At 36.3% G+C, this 16,513-nt stretch overlaps 1 protein-coding gene and 1 long non-coding RNA gene across 2 annotated transcripts in view; one reads left to right on the top strand and one right to left on the bottom strand.

Moving 5' to 3' along the window:
- Positions 1-16,513, bottom strand: part of LOC307120077 (basement membrane-specific heparan sulfate proteoglycan core protein-like) — a 335,684-nt gene that overhangs the window by 120,010 nt on the left and 199,161 nt on the right. The window lies entirely within an intron of this gene.
- LOC307120634 lies at positions 1,590-5,139 on the top strand. The gene is made up of 4 exons (XR_013815831.1): positions 1,590-2,950; positions 3,033-3,179; positions 3,350-3,405; positions 4,697-5,139. It is a non-coding gene; the product is annotated as an uncharacterized lncRNA (long non-coding RNA).

Raw genomic sequence — 16,513 nt, 5'->3', positions numbered from 1 at the left:
ATATATATATATTTTTTTTTTTTTTTTTTTATTTTTTTTTATTATTATTATTATTATTATTTATTTATTTAAAAAAAAAAATCACTGAAATCTTTTCCTCGGCCAAACCCCATTCCACAGCCAAACGTGCCACACACAGTTTAAGAGCAGTTTCTTCTTCTTATAATCGGTAGTATGGTGAGTACATGCTTTACCTACACAAATGAAATACTCAAAGAACATTTGCATTTAGAGAAAGGCCATTTTGAACACTTTGTATTGATAACATCAAAATCACTTGCAATTTCTGATAAACTTTTTATAAACTAAACACTGGATTATCGTGTCATACTTAACATACATGTAGACTGAGTGTTATTTTATATTTACATAACACACTGTAAAAAAAATATTTTTGCGATTTTAGTTATTTTCAACAAATTTTTTGCAGTAGAGATAACTAGATTGTCCAGACAACAAGGTATTTTAAGTTTTCTTATCCTCAACTACACTGAAAGTTAAGTAAACAAGTATAATTGTTGTTTTAACTTAAAAACATAAGTTGAAACAACTGCTCTAGATTTTCTGCAGGCTTTCCAATTATACTTTAGCCTATTTCTTTAACTGCAGTAAACTAAACTTAATTTACTATGTACTGCTGATTTATATAAAACACTCTAATTATATAGCTATGAACACATTAATTTAACTTATTTATACATACCACACCATATAAACCCAAAATCCTAATTCAAGGAGTAAAGAGTTAGTGTTGTATTAACACGGCTAGTGAAAACAGCGCCATCTGGCGGAGAGTGTAGTTACGCACATACAGGAAATGCACGTGCTGTGCTCGCGCGCCCCCAGGACTGACAGACGCCATTTCCTTACACTCGCGATGCTGAGCAAACGAGTAGGGTTAACACAGAGATAGTGTTTTATCTCATTAACAGTATGAAGTTTATAACATTATATTGTTTTGGGATGGTATCTGTGATGTGTGTGTGTCCGTGCGCACCTAAACTTTCCTCAGAGATATTTTCTTTGACTCGCGGACGGTGCGGAGCAGACGAGGGAAACAGACGAGATAACTTTTTTTTACAGGGAAACCTAAAGTATGTTTTTTTTTAATCTCATTTACCATTTGTTTTTAATAATGTATTGATTTATAGCAATATGTATATGCAGGCATGTGCAGGGGGGGGGGGTGGGGGGGGGCTTTGGGTGCTCGAGCCCCTGCCCTTTTTCAAAATGAATCAAAAGTGCCCCTCTCAGACAAATATCAATGATAATATCGTGGTCAATAAAACTAAATAAATGTGATTATTATAACATGACATTGATGACAATGTATACAATAGTAACGAACGGCTCAAAAGTTGGACAATTTCTGTTGAGGCGTTGCCATAACGCGTTGCTATGGGTTGCGTGCGTTTTGGTTGACAGCTGATTTTCCTCTGTTCGGAAGCGGCTCTCGAGCCAAATATGGTCCTTTCAGAGAGTGTGTGGCCTCGCGGGAAAAAAAGTAAACCAATATTTTTTTTTCATCCATAATCAGAGCTAATGTGTTGATTTAATTACAAATCTATATATTATATATTTTAAAGTATTACACAATTCACCAATGCCCGTTTGTCATGTAGCCTATATAGGCCTACACCAACCAATCGTGATCTGGCAAAGCAAGTTCAAATTCCATTGGGCATGTGAAGTGGAGCGGTAATTTTCTGTTCTTATTCATAAATCGGTTGAAAATTACATGGACAGACGAACTACGTTTCGGGCTTTCGGTACGGTGCGTGCGTGTACAGAACGGTTATGAATGTAATCTATAACAGTTAACAGTCGGCTTGTTTAAAGCGCGGAACACACTACAATCCGAGTTCCCACACGAACATATTAAGTATTCAGTCCATTTTCTCACGAAATTCAAACGATAAATGCCGTTTTAACGTTCTATTAGCCTATATGTGACGTGACAGAGAGACGCGTATCAGTTCAACTTCAAGCGGCAGCGCGTGGTGCGCGAGTGAACGCGATCATCTCTTCCTAAAGAAATGAATATCTAAAGGTATGTTGAGGATACATTACAACTTATTGAAACGTATCATATGTTGTGTAATCGCTCCATCGGTGTTTCAACCGCGGAAAGACAATAAAACAGCTTGTAAACAAACAAAGTCATGTAGAATCACATTTACCTCAGAAGTCATTCAGTGTCCACAGCTGTGAGTTCACTAGAGAGATTAACTCTTTCACTGAATACATGCACTATTTTAGCCTATATATTATATTAGCCTATATATATTCATTATATTCCACTTAGCCTGTTAGTGATGTCTTGTTTATTTAATGTATGTTTAAATAAACCTGTCATGAAAATTACAGCCACTAAATGATTATATTTCAACAACGAGTTATTAGATTTAGATATTAATGCAAAAACTGCCTTATGTGAAGCTAATGAGTGTTGATTTTTATATCTAAAAATAAATAGCAAATGAATTTAGGCTAATAGTTTGGGCTCTGTAGTTAATCTTTAATAGCAATATGTAGCCTAAGGGCTCCCTATATAGTTTACAGCATTATCTTTAAGAAACTTTTAGTTATAACTGAATTCATTTAAGGACAGACACAGTTTTTTTTTCATTAAACCACTGTTGAATAAAAATTAATAAAAAGCAATTTTGTAAAACTGCTGTACCGAATCCGTACCGAACCGTGACTTCAAAACCGAGGTACGTACCGAACCGTCAGTTTTGTGTACCGTTACACCCCTAATATATATATATTTACATATTGACCCTTTTTTACATTTGAGCCCCTGCCTCTGAAGAACTCTCTGCACGGCCCTGTGAATATGCTGTGCGCGTTTAAACGGGCCAAAACTTCTCTCTCTGGGAGTGAGGGGACATGACCTGTCGTGCAGTGCAGACATGGAGGTTACTTTTAACCAAGAAGAGAACACGAAGTAAGTGTTTAACCTCATCTACAAAGTGTATTTATGATGTTATGTTGTTTTATAATGATATTTTTGTGCTGTGCGCTCCCAGAGCCGTTGAAATAATGTTACAGAGTTTGTAACACGCTTTGATCTCGCGGTCACGTGGTTCATGAGCTCTCAACAACTCGTGCCGTCAATCTGTTCCAATGGTTGGAGGAGGACAGAAAAGGTTTCACTATATTTGCTGTAATTTCTGGTAAATATTAACCTTATGAATTGAAATCAAATCAAACTGTGAAATGTATCAAATACTCAGCCCTAATTAAATCACATTATGAGTCATTGTACAGTGTAAACATTGCAACATGTTGTCAAAAAACCTAATGAAATTTTTTTTTTTTTTTTTTTTTATTGTTTACGGATCAGATGAAACTACATCTCGCTTCACTGCATGGTCTCTCTCAGATCGCCATCAGATACAGGTAAGTTTCATGGAAATCCTTGAAAATGATTAAATGTGTGTTTGAATCGATACAGGTAAAATAAATAACTATTTAAGGGTAAGTTCATCCAAAAGTGAAAATGACCTCAAGCAATCCTAGGTGTCTTCCAGACGAATACAATCAGAGTTATATTAAAAAACAAAAGCTTTATAAGGGCAGTGAACGGCAGCCCACAATTTGAAGCCCAGAAAAAAGTGCATCCATCCATTATAAAAGTGCTCCACACGGCTCCGGGGGGTGAATAAAGGCCTTCTGAAGTTAATCAATGGGTTTGTGTAAGAAAAATATCCATATATAATTAACAAGTTATAATGTCAAATATCTAGCTTCTGGCGGACCGCCTTCCGTATTCGACCTACGGAAAAAGTGTAACTGGCGCGGTGATGACATCGGACGTAGCGGAGAAAAAAAAAACGTAATTGGCACAGCGATAATGTCGGACGTGGCGTAAACCTTTTGAACTTCGAGAGGCGTTGCACTTATTTTGTGAGTTGAATGCGGAAGGCGGTCCGCCAAAAGCTAGATATTTTACTTTATAATGTGTTAAATGTTTTTTTTTCCCTTACACAAACCCATCGATTTGCTTCATAAGGCCTTTATTAACCCCCCAGAACCGTATGGAGCACTTTTATAATGGATAGATGCACTTTTTTCTGGGCTTCAAATTTTGGGCTGCCATTTATAATGTTTGGGTTAGCCAGGACCTTTTTTAATATAACTCTGATTGTATTCGTCTGAAAGAAGAATGTCATATACACATAGAATGGCTTGGGGGTGATTAAATCATGGGCTAATTTTCATTTTTGGGTGAACTAACCCTTTAATTTGACAGTGGTTTTAAATGTTGCTTTTTTGCATTTGAATATTGCACTTTACTAGTATATACAGCATGAAATAAACATGTATGAACATCAGAGAATATGTTTTAAGATACAGTACAATGTATGAAATCTGTATCTTCTGCACAATTAGTCGCACAATAAATATCTAATCGCTCAATTAGTGTTTCAACTGTGCAGACGTTAATAAACATCAATATACACCTTTTAAACAATGTCATGTCACATTTACCTCAGAAAATAAATTCTGTCCAAAAATGAATTAGTCAGCTAGAAAAATTAACTCTAGAGAAGTACATTTTGCTCAGTATATTTACTATATTGCATAGTTATTGTATTACTGTTCTTCAGTATTTAATGTATGTTTGAATAAATATATTTTTATGGCAGCACCACTTAAAAGTTGTATCTCTCTCTCTCATTTTTTTCAGCCAGCTGTTGATGGGTTAATGTAGGGCATCTTGACTGTGAGTGAGGACATCAGACATGATAGTGCCTGCCCAGATGTTGTCGTGGATGTGGCTGTGATATTGGAAGGGGAGATTGTGGTTTTGGATCTAGAAGATGTCCTAGCTTGTTTTATTTAATTTTTTAAAAATTGCTTTATCTAAAAACTGAGGCAAGCACAAGACATACATTGGCTATGTTTCCATCCACCTTTTATGTGCATTTTGCACTTTTCCTAGTGATAATTAGTACCAGTTTTTTGGGGAAATGATCATTTTCTTCTCTTTGACTGACTCAATGGAAACACTTTTTTATGCAATATTTTTATATTTTATTATTCGCAACTTTGGATGCAAACAGCTATTGAGGCAGGCATAAGATACCTTTTTTTGTGTGTTTGTTTTTGCAATAAATGTAATTGTGTATTGATATGTGTTATTGTGTGATTTTAATTTGCCATAATTTTAGTCTAAATCAAATGTAATTTACAAATTAATATAGTAATGCAATTAATACTGATTAAAGCAACTTTGCAACTAACTAAAGTGAAATTATGATGACTAGAATATTTAAGTTTAGAAAACTAAAGTGAAGTTTTCTAAAGTGAACTAAAACTAGTTCAGATAACTTATCCAAATAAGTAAGAAAAAAAAACATGCAAAAGATAATATATTAAGTCAACAAATTATTTTTTTTACAGTGCAGAATTGCAGTTTGTACAACATTTATAATTTTTTAATAATGTAAGAGTGTAAAATATTACTGAATTAAACATGTGATGTGATGAGGTCATGTGACGATGTTAATAATATATTGTTGTATAATGTGTTCTGTTATGAAGGGCGATAGAATACAGTAGTTCAACAGTCTCTTGATTGTACATGTGATCATAGAGAGAGTTTATGAGGACAATTATACTCAATAATACTCAACTCACTCGTCACAGAGAGAGAAACAGCAGAGCCTTCTTGTGATGAAACTGATCTTCCATCAATGTGACCTTTACACGTGAACTGACCCTTATCAGACTCAGCAGCTCCTCTGATAGTGAGAGTGTCTCTGTCTACAGTGTAACCCTCAGACGTTTGTAACTTTACACTGTCTTTATACCACTCATATCTCCAGTCATTGTAAGTCTCTATCTCACACTTCAGATTGACTGTCTCTCCAGTGAACACAGATCTGTCTGGTGTCACAGTCACTGTAGATTTGGGTAAAGCTGAGAAGAAACACAGAAACAAAGTGGCTCAAACAGCTCTTTCAATACAATGTAAAAGAAAGACATTCTGTAAATGTTTTACAAAACTATTGTAAGTAAAAAATGTTGAGGACGTTGAAGATCTCGATGATGAAGTTTTCTTGCAGCAGTGACAGAAGTACATGAAGCATCTTGAGTTCATCAGAGTCAGAATGAACCCAGAATAATCTCTGCTCAAACATTTTATACTGTATTATATTCATCTTCCTGCTCGACGTGTAAATGAAGTTTGGTCTTAAATGTAAATTGAGGATAACAATGAAAGTGATGGCCTTCCGTTCCCACATCTTTAATATTCTTTCAGCCCAAATGTTAAAGTGATGAGATTGTTTGAAATCCCTGGTGATCATATTCATTTATCCTTTTAAACACTGGATGTTCTTGATGGCCCACTGACACACACACACACACACACACACACACACACACACACACACACACACACACACACACTATGGGCCAGATTTTCTGAACAGGGCAAATTAGTGTGAGAGCGCAATCCCATAAATGCGCCGATGGGAGAGGAAAGTTCTGTGTGTGATCGACTGATGAACACAGACACAGCCGGATCAATTCCATAATTACCAACACAATCTAACCGTCAACATCTGGTTTAAGATGCGTTTTTTATAATGGCGCAAACGTTAAATTGACGAGCGCAAACCTCTAATCACTCATAAATACTGCATCTGAAAGGGAAACTCCTACAAATGCATATGCAATAATGTCAGCTGCAAAAATAACCCTGTTCTAAAGCCTTTTCAGCGCTAATTATTCACTGCGTGTCTTTAGTAAATCATGACAGTAGTTTTTTAACAGCAAAAGAGGTTTGCACTGGCACAAGCTGTTAGTAAATCTGGCCCTATAAGTGATATAGTATCAGTCCAGTTCACATATTACTGAGATCGGGAGGAATTGTTTATATGATAAATAAACACAAACACCTCTGACTCGCCATAGAAAGCAGAATGAAGCTCCTGGGGTCTCATTTATAAAGCAACCTTTGCGTGGGATCTTGCGTACGTTTCCAGCCCCGTTTTGTGCGTACGCACGCAAGTTCCCACGCAAAGGTTGTGATCTATAAAAAACAAAGTTGACGGGAGAATGTGCGCACCTTTAAGCAAACTTTGAGCCGTGCGTACGCACATTCTAGAGACAAAGGGAATTGGCGACACAGATGGTGAGGTCGTGAACTGACGTTAGATTGTAGAAAATAAAAGTGAGAAGAACGAATATAAGAATAAATGATATTTAATTTTCACTCCATTTCATACGTTATATCCACATTATCATGAAGATTAAATCCAACAGTGTTATTTGTGCCTATTTTTTTAGACTATATACATCTAGTAAAATCCAAACATAATTCAAAATGTATTAAAAAAAAATGCGCACAAACTCTTTTACTACAGTGAGAAAAGTAATGAAGTAAGAACAATTTAAAACTGTTTTCATATTGATATACACATTTACATTAATGTTCCAGTTTCATTAATGGCAATATGCACTGAAATTACATAAAGTCATTACTCAGAATTTAAACAAAAATTATATGAATTTAGATAGATATGTGGAGGTGCTACTTCGATCAGTTTTCCTGTGACACGCTGTTTTAATGACAGCAAGCATAGGTTCACTGTTAGACATTTCTGTAATTTGTACAGTTATTTACTATATATCACCCAGTATAATACTGTAAATTCTCTTTACAGTAAATAACTGTAATTCCCGTTGCATCATGGGAATTTTCTATAACGTCAAACACCAAATACAGTGATTTCCTGTATTTTTTAAAAATAAAGTATAATACTGTATTTACCACAACGGCCTCTTTGGCACAATTGGGATCGGCAGGATTTGCTTTAGATTTATATTAGGAACCATCAGTGCAGCGTTGAAAGTTTCACCCGAGGAGAGAGCTCACAGTTCCAGAGAACATATGAGCTGTGTCCGGACACCCTGCGAAGATTTTTCATCCCCCGTGAGAACGGCAAACAAGCAAGGTAAGTGTGATTTGTACTAGCCGCGGTTGTCTGCACCCCAATTTTAGCTTGTCAGCATTGGTGCTAAAAACTGAGGTAAACCCTATGGGTAAACCTAACGTTTTATTTAAAAAAAAAAAAGTAGTTTATTGTGAATTAGATTAGGAACCGGTGCAGCGTTGTAAGTTTTGCCCGAGGAGAGAGCTCACAGTCCGGACAACATACTTTACATAACGTTAGGTTATCATTTGCTTAAACTTTGCTGCTAAAAACTGAGGTAAACCTAACGTTTTATTTTAAAAAAAATGAGTTTATTGAATTAGATTAGGAACCAGTGCAGCCAGCGTCGTAAGTTTTACCCGAGGAGAGAGCTCACAGTCCGGACAACATACTTTATAACGTTAGGTTATCATTTGCTTCAGCTTTGGTACTAAAACTGAGGTAACGTAAACCTAACGTTTTATTTTTAAAAAGACTTAACGTTAGTGAGTTTATTGAATTAACTTTACCAATACAATGAAGATTTTGTTTATCGAGCATATTAAGCGTACATTAGGACGACGTTAGTTAGTAAATTAACGTTGGCCACTAGTTGCAAAAATAACGTCGTTAATAAGCAAAGTTTACATTTGGATTGACATTATTTATTTTACATTTTAGATAAGAATACCAGGAGCCTGCCTGTGCTGTGCGACACTGGAACTCATACAACGGTAAGTAACGTTATCCCTCTTTGTTTCTCCACATATTACTGTTAATTCAAAGTTTTTCTTGTATGTTTTAGTTGGGTCTGTTTAACTGAATCACAAAATTATTTAGTTTTTCCACCTCTTTTTAGCTGTAACTAGCCATGTACCATGTTTTTTCATAAATTATATTATACTAAAATAATCAAAAACTGTTTGTCCAGGACTGACAGATTATAATTTTATTTTCTGGAATTTAAGCAGTCCTGGACAATTTTTGGATGATTTTGGCAGATGAAATATAATGGCAAAACTTTAGAATAATACATTAATACTTAATACATTTCTGAACACAAAAGAAGATGAAGAATGTTTGTAACCTAACAGATTGAGGCACCATTCACTTCTATAGTAATTTTTTCCTACTATGGAAGTGAATGGTGCCTCAAAATTGTCTGGTTACAAACATTCTTTAAAAGGTTTAGAACAACTGGGCGAGTAAATGACAGAATTTACTTTTCTTTTTTCTTGGTGAACTATCCGTTTAATGACGGACCATTATTCTAAAGTGTTACCAAAAACATTTAAAGCAAAGGCACTAAGGGTGATGAAATTTAAAATATCTTTATTCTCTTAATTTTCTCTTGCTTTAAGTTTTTTTCGTGAGGAAAAACCCAGAGGAGGGAACAAGATGCACCACCAAAACCGGAGTGAATCGGAAGACCGGGGAAGTTGTGAACAGGAAGACAACTGTAATCAACAGCAGAGTGTCATCCTTCCTTCGCCACCTAATGGAGTTTGAATGGACGGTGAAATTTGGACTAGGTGAGACACTTTTTTAATAGGATATGTAATGTACACAGACACTTACGCTGCATTCACACAGGGCGTCATGCCGGTTAGAAATTTTGTCTGACTTGAGGAAGCACTGACTCCACGTTACAGTGACGATGGCATCAAAGCACCTCGAGAGCAATTCGAGAGCAGTCGGCTAATACAGCCGGTGCAGTTTCTCCAGAGCGACTGCACAGACTTTGATGATGACACAGCTGTTCCACGATTGGCCAGATTCTCCGCATGACAGCGATCACATGTGTTTCGTGTTTATTCTCAAACCTTCAGTTCCTCTAATGCGCACAAATCTGTTTTTTATAACAGTTAAACCTCTTTTCATGTAGTCAAATGTTATATTGTCATGTTTATCAAAATAAAACAGATGAAAAACGTAGACCCCCACTTCATTGATAGTTTAGGCTTGTATGTTAACTTTATTCTTGTACAAACACACGCTGTATTAAGCAGTGCATAAAGTATTACATGACAAAAAATGTCTCTGAAACATCTGTGTATTGACAAATACTGCATTTATTTCACTTCAGCTGATAAAGTGTGCAAACACAGCGCGAGCGTCACCGCGGGAAGCAGAAAGTGTCCGACTTCACGTCTCCGTTTGCAGCTCCTCCCGCCTGCACGCGGCTACTCTCGCCGATTGGTTGCTTCCAGCCACAGCTGATGTCCAACACACCTTTCAACTTCTGCCGCTTGCAACGTGAGTGAAGCGACGCAACGCGACGGAACCCACAATTCAGTTCAGCAACGCATGACGTCAACCATTCAGAGTAAATGAGAAGCGTTAACGCCGGTGCCCCGTGTGAATGCAGCAATAAGTTTGAGGATACCTTACTAAAGCTAATGCAGTATACATGTAATCCATCCTGCAATAAAAGGTTACATTGTTGTTTTTGATTAAATAGTTTGTGAAATCATGTTGAGGTGATTTAGTAATATTACTTTTTTGGAGCATGTAGTTTGTGCTGCTGCTACTATTATGTACTGACAGTTTTCTTTAGTTTTTTACTCAATATCAATTTTGTTAAGCTAAATAACAGAGACACCTCTCTAATATGCAATCAGGTTCAGCATCACTACAAAGTACATTCTTCAAAATATTAATAACATTGAATCACCAGCTAAAACAAAAACTGAACATTTCATTTCACATCTTCATGAAGGCATTGCAGGACTGGATTAGACTAGACAGCATACGTTTAGTTAGGTGTACCTCAAAGTGTTAACTGTCTATAAAATACTATTTTACCATTATGATGAATTGTAATGGGATTATTATTTTTTATTAAATTCCAACAGTGTAAAAAGTTTGTGTATACTCAAATTGTATGACTAACTTCATATCATTCTTATCTAGAGGGACTTCTTGCCATAATGGAGCAGAATCCTGGTTCCTGTTTGAAATCATCCAATGTGGAAGATGGCACAGATCGGTACAGACATGAAACTTGTGTTTGTGTTGTGTTGTGTTGTGTTGTGATAACTTGTTTCAGAATGAATTTGCTCTTTGTTTATATTTTATTCATGTATATGTGTATTTTGCACCAAAGTTACAGTATTCTTCAACCAACTATTTTCTGCAGAGTTTTTAAAATTGTAGCTCAAACAATAGTGTGGGGCGCTAGCAAGGTCATGGGTTCAATTCCCAGGGAAAGCAAGAACTGACAAAATGTAAAATGTGTATCTTGAATTTGGATAAAAGCGTCTGCCAAATGCATAAATGTAAATGTAAATAAAATGTAAAATGAGTGATATTGAATGCACTCTGATTACTTTTATACATGATTTTCTGAAAATAAGATGTGATTCAAGGAGGTTTTAAAGTGAACTTTTTCCACACATTTACATGTTTAAGTTAAAGCACTTAAAATGTTTTAAATAAAGAATTTTATATTTCATAATAATTGTGTCTGTTTGGATTACTTCTGTAGGATAGATTAATGTGAGAATTAATGTAATTCAGTAAGTATTAATGATTGAATAGGATTAGGATTAATGCACTGTTAACCAAGGTTTACAGTAACGGTACTGTATTACAAAATTACAGTAACATGTAGTTACTGTAAACTGAAATGCGGTTATTGTACTGTAAATTTCAAATACAGTAACTTAATGGCAACAGTGTTGCCAGTAAATTACTGTAAAATCTCTTATAAATGTCTAACAGTGTTCATTCCAATAATTCCTCTTTAAACTAAACTGCAGATCTCATGGTATGACAAAATGTGTTTTAGTGAGAACGATGATCAGTGATGCACACTTACTTCGATATCACAGACACTGCAGGATTCAGTGGTCGAACGGTCCATTACCCGGTTATAATAGGGCCAATGAAGTGAGAGACTGTAAGTGTTGATCGCTTATATCTTCTACATGTGAATTTTGGAGTAATACTAGCTTATAGATAACAGTAAGACTAGTATTTCATACTAAACGACAAACTTCCATTTTGATTTCATGTGGACATTAAACTCAGTTCATTAACGATTAAAAGAGCACACTAATGGAAATACATACTTTTTATGGAATAAATGTGTCATAATATGGAGATAAATATTATTTAGTACAGCATGAAATTCCCCAACAATATTACTGTCTCAGAATTGTAATGCGTTACATTACTCCTGTATTACTTCTGAGTTACTTTCACCAAAATAACTACAGAAGTAGAACTTAACATTATAAAATGACAAAATGTAGGTTAGGCAACAGAGCATTGTACATCCTGTAGAAGGCGATATGATGTAGCATAATGACTGTGGGCTATCCAGGCTACTAACAATATAGCATATAATTGGCAAAGCGAAGGCTCAAGAAAGGATGACAGACTGAATCACAAACGATCCAAGTCTGTTTAAAGTGGTAGAGGTAAAGTGATTATCTGGCAATTAGTCTATTCATATTAGACACAACAGAACTGTATGTAAACTATAATGCCATGGCAAGATGCACATTTGTTATTTTCTTATTGCTGTCATTCATTTATTCTCTTTAAATTTGAGAGGTTCACAAAACAAAACTGCTATGCACAAAGTGCAAGAGATGTTTTTGTTTTTAATTGCTAGTGCTATTTCGCGACGTCGATAGTTCTTTCAGTTTTAGACAAAGGTTGCATTTGACAGCTTATGCATTTGACTATTACGTTCTTCTTGTCCTTATCTCTGACAAACTTGAAGTAATGCGCATACGTCCATCTCGCGAATGTACAGTCGTCTTCTGCCATCTTCATCCATTAAGCCTTGTTTACTTTCGTTTGGCTCTGCAGCGCGAGCCTCTGCTGACTGTGAGCGCGCCTCGTATGTTAGCGATGGTGTTTATACTCGACGCGCTCGACGTTGTGCTATTCTTTGAAAAACCTTCTTTAGCCGATTTTCTACTGGCCAGCACGAGCTGTCATTTAGTCTTTATTTACAAACTTGGATACCACATGTGGCTATTGACCACAAACAGGTAATAACTTACTTGCATTTTTCATTCGTTAATGTCACACGTTCCCGTTGTTTCTTTTTTTACAATTTAAATTTGGGCTAAAAGTGTGTTACTGAATGCGAGTGTTACTGAACATGTACCGAGTAAAATATTACTGAAAATTTATTAGTAATGCCTTTCACTACTGCGTACAAAAAGTAATATGTTACTGTAATGCATTACTTTTGTAGCGCGTTACTCCCAACACTGTTCAGCACATCAAGTGTTTTCACTCTCACACACAGATATCATGACCTACAGCCAATGAGAGAGCCAGATACAGGGCAGTGGGACATTCAGGGAGGAGTTATAGTTAAAGACCAAACAAATATTTAATTACTACAGTAGAAATAAAGTTTATTGCTAGAAATTACATCAGAAGTGGAAAACGGTCAAAAACACACATTTACACACAAACTGACCAGGAACCACAACTTTCAGACGCCATCTTTCTTTTTCTAGCTCAAATGTCACCGAATGGGAACGCACAGGATTGTGGGATAAGGACACATCTGTGCTGCCTTCACCAATACATCAGATGAGCACATCAGTCTACTCTGCACATGAAATGCTGTAAAAGTTGTGTTAACCTAATGTGTAATATCTTCTACACATTTTTTAGCACCGGCAAAATATGTTTAAATTAGAGTGTTACACATAATTTGTGTAATTTTTCATCCATCTAATAATAGTGCATGTTTCTTTAAAGCCCTTGCTGTTATGCTACTTTACTGTTCTTTACAAATAACACCATTTGCCTTCCTTTTTTAAATCATGATCATCTGGTCACTCTGGGTTTCTGAAGCTGTCATAATGCATCACAAACAATAACCTATATTAAAGGAGATATTATTCCATCCAAACCTTTTTTGAACTGATGAGCTAAAGGTTATTGAACAGGTTATTGAGCAGTACCTGCTCTGAGCTGTAGATGGAGCTGTTTTACAGTCAGCAGGTTTCAAAATAACTCATTAGAAAATGATCAGACACGTCCAGCTTCTGTTCTCAGTCAAACCACTGAATGAATAAAGCTAAGCATTGATGATCAAGATCTTAATGACACACGGTCAATAATTACAGAGAAAATTACAACTGCAGCAATAACTCATACTTACAAACAAAAGATACAACTCTCAGATTTATACAGTGGATTATGATCTGACTGAACTTCTTTACAACTGCAAGACTTGTAAACTTACAACTTTACAACTGTTTGATTGATTGAATAAACAGCAAACTTCAGAAACAGCAGTGTGAGGAACTACAGATGATGCTGTGTGAAAATGTGTGGCAGGAAAATATGGACATAAACATCAGCAAAGATCCTGATGCATCCAAGATAAATAAATACTACAACACAATTCACAGTTAAAAAATCCCTGCAGTGATGTACAGTACCTTCAGCAGTTGTGCCATCTTGAGTGAGTCCAGACTGAACGAGGGTCATCAGCACTGAAAGCAGAAGAAACACAGATATGAATAATTTCCATTCTTTCAACACAATGTCAATCACACACTGAAACATGTCTAGAGTTTATTCTACATGAGCTGAGAGTGTTTTTCTATTCTGATGCTCATTCATGAGAGAACTGATGGTTTATTCTCCAGCATTTATCATCACACACGCAAAGACGTCAGAGGACTGACTCATGAACTAATACAAGAGTCGATTCACTGATGGATTCAATGATTCACTGATGGATTCACAGATGGATTCAATGATTCACTGATGGATTCACTGATGGATTGACTGATGGATTCACTGATGGATTCAATGATGGATTCAATGATTCACTGATGGATTCTCTGATGGATTCAATGATTCACTGATGGATTCTCTGATGGATTGACTGATGGATTCTCTGAAAGATTCACTGATGGATTCACTGATGGATTCTCTGAAAGATTCACTGATGGATTCACTGATGGATTCTCTGAAAGATTCACTGATGGATTCACTGATGGGTTCTCTGATGGATTCATTGATGGATTCACTGATGGATTCACTGATGGGTTCACAGATGGATTCTCTGATGGATTCACTGATGGATTCACAGATGGATTCTCTGATGGATTCTCTGATGGATTCACAGATGGATTATCTGATGGATTCACTGATGGATTCACTGATGGATTCTCTGATGGATTCACTGATGGGTTCTCTGATGGATTCCCTGATGGATTCACAGATGGATTCACAGATGGATTCTCTGATGGATTCACAGATGGATTCTCTGATGGATTCACAGATGGATTCACTGATGGATTCACAGATGGATTCTCTGATGGATTCACTGATGGATTCACTGATGAATTCACAGATGGATTCTCTGATGGATTCACTGATGGATTCACTGATGGATTCTCTGATGGATTCACTGATGGATTCACAGATGGATTCTCTGATGGATTCACTGATGGATTCACTGATGGATTCACAGATGGATTCTCTGATGGATTCACAAATGGATTCTCTGATGGATTCACAAATGGATTCTCTGATGGATTCACAGATTCACTGATGGATTCACTGATGGATTCTCTGATGGATTCACTGATTCACTGATGGATTCACTGATTCACTGATGGATTCACAGGTGGATTCATTAATGGATTCATATGCTGTGTTCAGAAATCGCCCCCTATACCCTCATTCACTATTCCCTACATTAGTCCACTGATATAGTCCACTTCGAAAACGAGTGAGGGATTTTGGACACTAAGTGCGCCGGAAAGGCTGCCGTTTTTGCTGTTTGTGCTTGCTGTTTGGCAGCTCCAGTAATAATGAAAAGATTTATCTTGAACTCTGCCACGGAAACTAGCATGTAACCTTAATCAAACAATATAATAATCATTTTAAAAAAGATAATTTATACCTGTATGCATGATATTGCGCTGGACCAGTGCGGTTTGGAAAATGGATGACTGATTCAGCTGTGGGCACTATTGGAGGGTACAGCCATTTAGTGGTGTCCGAAACCATAGTGGACGTTATTAAGTGCACTCATTCAATCCCACAATGCACCACAATAACGAGTTTACAACCGATGTATGCTCGACGGCTAGAGAATAACCATAATGCACTGTGAGAGTTGCGCCGTGCATTGAATGAATTCCCGCGTTTCACAAGGAGATGGCATCGACTCACATACTCACATACTTTTTAAGACCAATGATATTGGACCCACTCACTTTTATCGTCTCTAATTGAGCACGTCTGTTTACATACCCTGATAAACACTGATTTAAGTGTTAGAAGCTTTATTTTCACTTTTCTAATATCTTATTCATATTCACTGAAAATAAATGCCTTTCCGATCTGATATGTGATGGGAAAAGGGATCAGTGCGAGTTTGGCAAAAGGCGGATTCGAACAGAGGGTCGATTAGCGACAAATCTTGACGCCATGCGTCTTACCCCTACCCTATTCCTGCTGATGAAAATTGTGTATTCCGTAGGTGGGTCTGCCTCATCCAGACTTTTAAACAAGCCGATATATTTAAATATATTTTTTGTAAATTTAATCTACTCCAGTAAAATATTTCTGTTAAAGGACCC

Source organism: Gobio gobio (assembly GCF_949357685.1).
Source record: "Gobio gobio genome assembly, chromosome: 2".
NCBI lineage: Eukaryota > Metazoa > Chordata > Actinopteri > Cypriniformes > Gobionidae > Gobio > Gobio gobio.
This window is presented reverse-complemented; position numbering and strand designations above follow the sequence as displayed.